The sequence below is a fragment of the Arachis ipaensis genome, chromosome B10 (genome assembly GCF_000816755.2).
Source record: "Arachis ipaensis cultivar K30076 chromosome B10, Araip1.1, whole genome shotgun sequence".
Classification (NCBI taxonomy): Eukaryota; Viridiplantae; Streptophyta; class Magnoliopsida; order Fabales; family Fabaceae; genus Arachis; species Arachis ipaensis.
The window spans coordinates 24,841,501-24,851,332 of record NC_029794.2 but is presented as its reverse complement, the minus strand read 5'-3'; positions in this window follow the sequence as shown (position 1 = coordinate 24,851,332).

Below are 9,832 nucleotides of genomic sequence, written 5' to 3'. Positions count from 1 at the left end.
AGTATTGTCACCACATCAAAATAATTAAACTAATTTCAAGGATGAATTCGAAACCCTGTACTTCTTGTTCTTTTGTTTTTAGAACAGTTTTCAATTAAGAGAGGTGATGGATTCATAGGACATTCATAACTTTAAGGCATAGACACTTAGACACTAATGATCATGTAATAAAGACACAAACATAAATAAACATGAAGCATAGTAAACGAAAAACAGGAAAATAAGAACAAGGAGAATAAGGAACGGGTCCACCTTAGTGAGGGTGGCGTCTTCCTCTTCTTCAAGAACCAATGGTGCTCTTGAGCTCCTCTATGTCTCTTCCTTGTTTTTGTTGCTCCTCCTTCATAGCTCTTTGATCTTCTCTAATCTCATGGAGGATGATGGAGTGCTCTTGGTGCTCCATCCTTAGTTGTCCCATGTTGGAACTTAATTCTCCTAGGGAAGTGTTGATTTTCTCCCAATAGTTTTATGGAGGGAAGTGCATCCCTTGAGGCATCTCAGGGATTTCATAGTGAGGAATTTTCTCATGCTCTTGTTGAGGTCCATGATCTCTTGTCTGCTCCATCCTTTTCTTAGTGATGGGCTTGTCCTCATCAATGAGGATGTCTCCCTCTATGTCAATTCTAGCCGAATTGCAGAGGTGGCAAATGAGGTGAGGAAAGGCTAACCTTGCCAAAGTGGAAGACTTGTCAGCCACCTTATAGAGTTCTTGAGATATAATCTCATGAACTTTCACTTCCTCCCCAATCATGATACTATGGATCATGATGGCCCGGTCTATAGTAACTTCAGACCGGTTGCTAGTAGGAATGATTGAGCGTTGAATAAACTCCAACCATCCTCTAGCCACAGGCTTAAGGTCCAGTCTTCTCAACTGAACTGGCTTGCCTCTTGAGTCAACTTTCCATTGAGCTCCTTTCACACATATGTCCATGAGGACTTGGTCCAACCTTTGATCAAAGTTGACCCTTCTAGTGTAGGGGCGTGCGTTTTCTTGCATCATTGGCCAGTTGAACGCCAACCTTACATTTTCCGGACTGAAATCTAAGTAATTCCCCCAAACCATGGTAATCCAATTCTTTGGATTCAGGTTCACACTTTGATCATGGTTCCTAGTGATCCATGCATTTGCATAGAACTCTTGAACCATTAAGATCCCGACTTGTTGAATAGGATTAGAGAGAACTTCCCATCCTCTTCTTCTAACTTCTTGTCGGATCTCCGGATATTCGCTCTTTTTGAGCTTGAAAGGAACCTCAGGGATCACTTTCTTCTTGGCCACAACTTCATAGAAGTGGTCTTGATGGACCTTTGAGATGAATCTCTCCATCTCCCATGACTCAGAGGTGGAAGCAATTGCCTTCCCTTTCCTCTTTCTTAGGTTTCTCTGGCCTTTAGTGCCATTAATGGTTATGAAAAACAAAAAGCAATGCTTTTACCACACCAAACTTAAAAGGTTTTCTCGTCTCCGAGCAAAAGAAGAAAGGAAGTAGTAGAAGAAGAAGAAAATGGAGAAGATGGAGGGAGAAAGTGTATTCGGCCAAGGGGAAGAAGTGGTGGTTGTAATGTGTGAAAATGGAGTAGTGTTGAGGGGTTTATTTAGGGGTGGGGTGGGTGGTAGGTTTCGGCCATTAGGGTTGGGTTTGGGAGGGAAAAGAATTTAAATTTTGGAGGTAGGTGGGGTTTATGGGGAAGAGGTATGGAGGTGATTGGTGAAGGATATTTGGGGAAGAGTGTTATGGAAAGGTGTGAAGAGGAGAGAAGAAAAGGTGGGGATCCTGTGGGGTCCACAGATCTAGTGGGGTCAAGGACTTAACATCCCTGCTTCAATTAGGCGTGTAAAATGCTCTTAGAGTGCATGTCTGGCGTTAAACGCCAGCTTGCTGCTTGTTTCTGGCGTTTAACGCCACTTCCATGCTCTGTTCTGAAGTTAAACGCCAGTTTGGTGCTTGTTTCTGGCGTTTAACACCACTTCCATGCTCTGTTCTGGTGTTAAACGCCAGTCTGGTGCTTGTTTCTAGCGTTTAACGCCAGCTTGATGCTTCTTTCTGGCGTTAAACGCCAGTTTGATGCTTCTTACTGGTGTTTAAACGCAGTAAGTTCTTCCTCCAGGGTAAGCTATTTTTAAAGTTATTTTTCATTCTATTTTTATTTTTTTAGTAGTTTTTGTGACTCCACATAATCATCAACCTAAAAAAGCATAAAATAATAATAGAAAATAAATAGATATAATTAAATAACATTGGGTTGCCTCTCAACAAGCGCTTCTTTAATGTCAATAGCTTGACAGTGAGCTCTCATGGAGCCTCATAGATGTTCAGAGCAATGTTGGGACCTCCAAACACCAAACTTAGAGTTTGAATGTGGGGGTTCAACACCAAACTTAGAGTTTAGTTGTGGCCTCCCAACTCCAAACTTAGAGTTTGACTGTGGGGGCTTTGGTTGACTCTGCAGTGAGAGAAACTTTTTGTGCTTACTCTCCATGGTTACAGAAGGAGATCCTTCAGTGTTAAACACAAAGTTGTCCTTATTCAGTTGAAGGATCAATTCTCCTCTGTCCACATCAATCACAGCTCTTGCTGTGGCTAGGAAGGGTCTTCCNGCTTGTTTTCTTGAGTTGTCTGCCATCTCTAATGAGATTCTGGCAGCTTGCACCTCAAAGATCCCAAGTTTCTCCATTACATAGAGTGGCATTAAGTTTATTCCTGACCCCAGGTCATACAAAGCCTTCTCAAAGTTCATGGTGCCTATGTTACAGGGAATTAGGAATTTACCAGGATCCTATTTCTTTTGAGGTGATTTATGCCTATCCAATGCATTCAGTTCATTGGTGAGCAAGGGAGGTTCATCTTCCCAAGTCTCATTACCAAATACTTTGGCATTCAGCTTCATGATTGCACCAAGGTATTTAGCAACTTACTCTTCAGTAATGTCTTCATCCTCTTCAGAGGATGAATACTCATCAGAGCTCATGAAGGGCAAAAGGAGGTTCAATGGAATCTCTATGGTCTCTAGATGAGCCTCAGATTTCTTTGGTTCCTCAAAGGGAAACTCCTTATTGGTCACTGAGCATCCCAGGAGGTCTTTCTCACTAGGATTCACGTCCCTCTCATCCTCTCTGGGTTCGGCCACACCAAGGTAATGGCCTTGCACTCTCTTTTTAGATTCTCTTCTATATTGCTTGGGAGAGTACTAGGAGGAGTTTCAGTGACTCTTTTACTCAGCTGGCCCACTTGTGCCTCCAAATTTCTAATGGAGGACCTTGTTTCATTTATGAAACTTAGAGTGGCCTTAGATAGATCAGAGACTATATTTGCTAAGCTAGATGGATTCTGCTTAAAATTCTCTGTCTGTTGCTGAGTGGATGATAGAAAAGGCTTGCTATTGCTAAACCTGTTTCTTCCACCAGTATTAAAGCCTTGTTGAGGCTTTTGTTGATCCTTCCATGAGAAATTTGGATGATTTCTCCATGAGGGATTATAGGTATTTCCATAGGGTTCCCCCATGTAATTCACCTCTGCTATTGCAGGGTTCTCAGGATCATAAGCTTCTTCTTCAGAAGATGCCTCTTGAGTATTGTTGGATGCAGCTTGCAATCCATCCAGACTCTGAGAAATCATATTAACTTGCTGAGTCAATATTTTATTCTGAGCCAATATGGTATTCAGAGTATCAATTTCAAGAACTCCCTTCCTCTGAGGCGTCCCATTACTCACAGGATTCCTTTCAGAAGTGTACATAAATCAGGCTATCTTTAGGTTGAAAGTCCAACCATATTCTAGCTTTGTCTCTTACAGCAAACAGGAAAAGCATAAGCCTGTAGACCTCAGAGTCAACCCCATTGGTCTTAACAGTATCACAGATCTGCAAGAATTCAGTTAAGAACTGAAATGGATCTTCTGATGGAAGTCCATGAAACTTGTAATTCTGTTGCATCAGAGAAACTAATTGAGGCTTTAGCTCAAAATTGTTTGCTCCAATGGTAGGGATTGAGATTCTTCTTCCATGTAAATTGGAATTTGGTGCAGTAAAGTCACCAAGCATCTTCCTTGCATTGTTATTATTTTCGGCCATGTCTCCTTCTTTTTCGAAAATTTCTGTCAGATTTTCTCTAAAGAGTTGTGCTTTAGCTTTCCTTAGCTTCCTCTTCAGAGTCCTTTCAGGTTCAGGATCAACTTCAACAAGAATGTTCTTATCCTTGCTCCTGCTCATATGAAAAAGAAGGGAACAGAAAATAATAGGGATCCTCTTTGCCACAGTAGAGAGGTTCCTTTATGTGAGTAGAAGAGAAGAAAAAGAATTCGAATACAGAAAGACGGAGAGGGTTCAAATTTTTAAGAAGAAGAGAAGTGTTAGTAGATAAGTAAATAATTAGAAGGAGATGAGAGATGGAAGAATTCGAAAATAAAATAAAATGAAAATATTTTTGTTTTTAATTTAAAATTAAAATTAAAATTTGAAAATTTAAAAAGAAAGATAAAATTAAATCAAATTAAAATTTAAAATAAATAGTTAAAAAAAAAGGCATTTTGAAAAAGAGGGGAGTGATTTTCGAAAATTAGAGAGAGAGAATTAGTTAGATAGTTTTGAAAAAGATAAGAATCAATTAAAAAAATAGGATTAATTTGAAAAAGATTTGAAAATCAATTTGAAAAGATAAGAGGTTAGAAAAGATTTTGAAATTGATTTTGAAAAAGATGTGATTGACATTTATTTTGAAAAAGATTTGAAAAAGAAATTTAAAAAAATTTGATTTTGAAAATTAAAGTTGGTTACTTGACTAACAAGAAACAAAAAGATATGATTTTAAAATTTAAAGATTGAACCTTTCTTACTAGGCAAGTAACAAACTTAAAATTTTTGAATCAATCACATTAATTATTAGCATTAACTTCAAAAATATGAAATGGAAATAAGAAAAAGATTTTGAAAATAAATTTTGAAAATTTCAAAATTATGAAAGAAAAATTGAAAAAGATTTGATTTTTGAAAAAGATTTGAAAAAGATAGAATTTTTAAATTGAAAATTTGACTTGACTCATAAGAAATAATTAAATTTAAAATTTTTTGACTAAATCAAACCAAATTTTCAAAAATTTATGAGAGAATAAGGGAAAGATATTTTTTTATTTTTGAATTTTTAATGAAGAAAGGGAAAAACAACCAAAAGACACAAAACATGAAAATTATGAATCAAAACACATGATGCATGCAAGAACACCTTGAATGTCAAGATGAACACCAAGAACACTTTGAATGTCAAGATGAACATCAAGAACACATTTTTGAAAATTTTTAAGAAAAGAAAAACATGCAAGACACCAAACTTTAAAAAATTTTTAATATTGAGACACTAACAAATTGAAAATGTATATGAGAAATAAGAAAAGACACAAAACAAGAAAAATTAAAGACCAAACATAGAAAATCATCAAGAACAACTTGAAGATCATGAAGAACACAATTCAATGCATGTGTTCTTCGAAAATTTAAAGAAAAGTTAAAAGCATGCAATTGACACTAAACTTAAAATTTGACACTAAACTCAAACAAGAAACACAAAATATTTTTGGTTTTTATGATTTTATTAATTTTTTTTTCAAAAATTAATTGGAAAAAGAAAAATAAGGATTTCAAAATTTCTAATGAGAATTCCAGGAATCATGCAATGTTAGCCTAAGGCTCCGATCCAGGAATTAGACATGGCTTACTAGCCAGCCAAGCTTTCAGTGAAAGCTCCGGTCCAAAATACTAGACATGGCCAATGGCCAGCCAAGTCTTAGCAGTACATACAAGCATTTCATAACAGGTGAAAACCTCAGTCCAAAAGAATTTAGACATGGCTTAACAGCCAGCTAGGTTTCAACATGTCATGGTGAAACTCTAGAATTCATTCTTAAAAATTCTGAAGTCTTAGAATAATTTATTTTTGAAAATAAAAATAATGAAAACAAAAACTTAAAATTAAAATAAAATTACCTAATCTGAGCAACAAGATGAACCATCAGTTGTCCAAACTCGAACAATCCCCGGCAACAGCGCCAAAAACTTGGTGTGGCAAAATCGTGATCGTTCATTCCTTGGTAACGGTGCTGAAAACTTAATATGCACGTTCATAATCTTAGTTCTTCTTCACAACTTCGCACAACTAACCAGCAAGTGCACTGGGTCGTCCAAGTAATAAACCTTACGTGAGTAAGGGTCGATCCCACGGAGATTGTCGGCTTGAAGCAATCTATGGTCACCTTGTAAATCTCAGTCAGGCGGATTTAAATGGTTATAGAGTTTTAATAATTAAAAGATAAATAAAACGTAAAATAGCATAGAGATACTTATGTAATTCATTGGTGAGAATTTCAGATAAGCGTATAGAGATGCTTAGTTCCTTCTAAATCTCCGCTTTCCTACTGCTTTCATCCCCATAAAGGTCTAAGATAGCATAAAACTAATCAAAGATCAGATGCCAAACATGATAGTAAAAAGTTCTATTTATACTAAACTCGTTACAAGAGTTACAGAAATGAGCATTGAAGCTTTCATGTGTAGAGGTCTTCCTTGGAGTTGAACGCCAGTTTATAACCTGTTTCTGGCATTTAACTTTGCTTTTTAACCTGTTTCTGGCGTTTAACTCCAAAATAGGGCAAAGAGCTGGCGTTGAACGCCAGTTTGCGTCGTCTAAACTCGGGAAAAGTATGGACTATTATATATTGATGGAAAGCCCTGGATGTCTACTTTTCAACGAAATTGAGAGCGCACCATTTGGACTTCTGTAGCTCCAGAAAATCTACTTTGAGTGCAGGGAGGTCAGAATCCAACAGCATCTGCAGTCCTTCTTCAACCTCTGAATCTGATTTTTGCTCAAGTCCCTCAATTTCAGTCAGAAATTATCTGAAATCACAGAAAAACACACAAACTCATAGTAAACTCTAGAAATGTGAGTTTTTATTTAAAAACTAATAAAAATATACTAAAAACTAACTAAATCATACTAAAAACTATGTAAAAACAATACCAAAAAGCGTATAAATTATCCGCTCATCAGCTACTCATGCCTTTGCCAGCATGACATCTTGCATCTAATTATCTTAATTTATCATGCTATATTTTCATTGATGTCCTGATTACATGGAGTCGCGACCATGTGTTTACGACATTCTTCTTTACCTTGGCATTGATTATCACTTGAATTTTCCTCCTCTCGGTTCTAGCTACTTGATTTTATGCCCTTTCTTTGATCCCTTTTCAGGATGGCCACCAGGAAAGGTAAAGATAAAGCCTCTAATAAGCCACTGGCGAGGACAGGAATGAAAAGAGCACCAGCTGCGGAACCATCCTCAACATCAATAAAGCCACCAACAAAGCGGGTCAAGAGGATCATCAAGGTCGATGAAACCGAGAAAGCCTCTCCAGCAAGGGACACTGCGTGGTTCACTAACCGCTACTGTGAGCAGATGTTTCCCATCCTGGCTGAGCGGAACTACAACAATGAGCACCTACTCATCCTCCCTACCCACATTGTTGAGTTTGTTGAGCCCCGTATTGAGTGCAGACAATGGGGATTCTTACGGAGGCAGCCACAGCAGGTTAACCTCTCATGGGTAGTTGAATTCTACTCCAATTTTAACATGCCAACCCTACAGTCTGTCTATGTCCGTCAGAAGCAAGTCCCCATAATTGAAGGCACCATTCAGCGTGCTTTAGATCTTCCCCCTGCCCCAGAAGGATTGGACGCATACCAAGAAGCCTCTTTCAAGGGCCAGACATACCAATTTGACTGGGACACCGTCCTCAGAATTATAGCACAACCTGGCAGCAGATGGATATATGGATACCATCGATCCCGACCTAAGGGTATATTGGCTTCAGCACTTACCTTGGATGCTCGAGTGTGGGCACAGATTATGTCCTACTATATCTTTCCGAGCACTCACGAGTCCTCCTTCACTGCAGACATGGATGTTCTCCTCTGGTGTATCCTTACAGACCAGCCTCTCAACTTACCAAGACACCTCCGACACACCATGGGACACGTACAGATTGCGGACAACCTACCATTTCTTGCCTTGGTTTTAGATCTAGTCTCGGCAGCCGAAGTCTCCTACAGAGCTGGGGACACCAAGACCATACTTCCGCAGGACGATCAGTATGTCCTCAATGGGAAGTACATTAGACCCCAAGCAGCCACTACCAGCCGGATTGTAGACCCGGCCGGAGATATTCCTTCTCCTTCCACATCACAAGCACCTTCAAAAAATTAGCTGCTCCTTTAGATACTTTAGAGATTGGACCGGCTTGACCGGCAGGCAAAGAGAATGGAGCGTCGTAACAAGCACCAATTTACATACCTCAAGGAGCTGATTGCTGGCAACCACCCACCTGAAGAAGAACCAAACACTCTGGACTCCACTTCACCTACCAGCACCGGGAGCCATGACAACCCCGACTGTGGAGATGCTGTTACCAGCCCCCTTTGTTCCTAACTGATGGCACCGAGGACGGTGCCAAGCTTTAAGTGTAGGGAGGTCGGTCAGTACCTGACTTTCGGAGGTAATCTCTCTCTCTCTTAACACCAACATTTTAGTTTTTCTTTTGTTAGATAGAATAGATTGCATGATAATAATTGTTTGCATGTATGTTTGCTTGGTTAAAGTAATAAATTTCTTTTTAAGACTCTATTTTATAATATTTCACTAATTTAAATTGAAAATTTTGTGTTAAACTTATTTGAAGACTGTAAATTGGAACATGAATTATAGCTAAGAACACACAACCTGAGATTTGAGCTTAATTACATGGTTACACTATTTAACTATAATATTTTATTCTTGTGTGTTTTCTTCTCTATAATTGTAATCTATAGTTTGTTCCACTCTATATGTCCAATGTTTAGTGTATTTATATGCATGCATATGATTGAGGCCATCATTTGTTATTAACTCACTTATCCCAAATAGCCTACCCTTTCAATTACCTTTGTTAGCCACCTTGAGCCTTTTAACCCCCATTTGTTCTATATTTTACCACATCACTAGCCTTAAGTGGAAAACAAGTTAATTACCACAAATTGAATCTTTGGTTAGCTTAAGATAGAGATTGTGTATCAATTAAGTGTGGGGAACCGTGGGAACAAGGGTTAATAGGGAATGTGTTATGATAAAATATTAGGAATTTGGGTACCTACTCATGTGAGACCAGAAAAAAATTAAAAATCCATGCGCATTGATATATTATGTTTACTTTTATATTTTTACTAAAAAAAACCCAAAAATATTCAATAAATAAGGGGACAAAATTACCCCAAGGTTAAGTTAATGAAAGATCAATGCATATGTGACAAAAATTAAAGAAGAGTTGATGCATGAGTATGTAATGCAAAAGTGGAAATTTTGGATAGCTAGGCATGATTTAAGAAGTATATAGAGTGTGTGTATAAGTGAGAGCTTAGGTTAGTTAAGGATTCAATTTATAGCTCACTTAGCCATACATATATCCTCACCCTTACCTTAGCCCCATTACAACCTTGAAAAGACCTCATGAAGTTTGCATTGGTACATTAAATATTTGTTGATTGGTTAGGTGAAGAACAAAGTTTAGAAAGCATGACTAGAGAAGACTAGAGTGAATTATCCCATACACTTGAATGATTACTGTATGATTTGAATTAGTGATATCTGATTTAAGTTTGTCTTGTAGAACTTATTTACTTTTAACCAAGTATGCAGGACCATCTTAGCATATAGTTGCATTCATATATAGGTTGCATCTCATGAGTCTTACTTTTCCCATTCATTTATTTTATCTCCTTGAGCTTAGCATGAGGACATGCTAATGT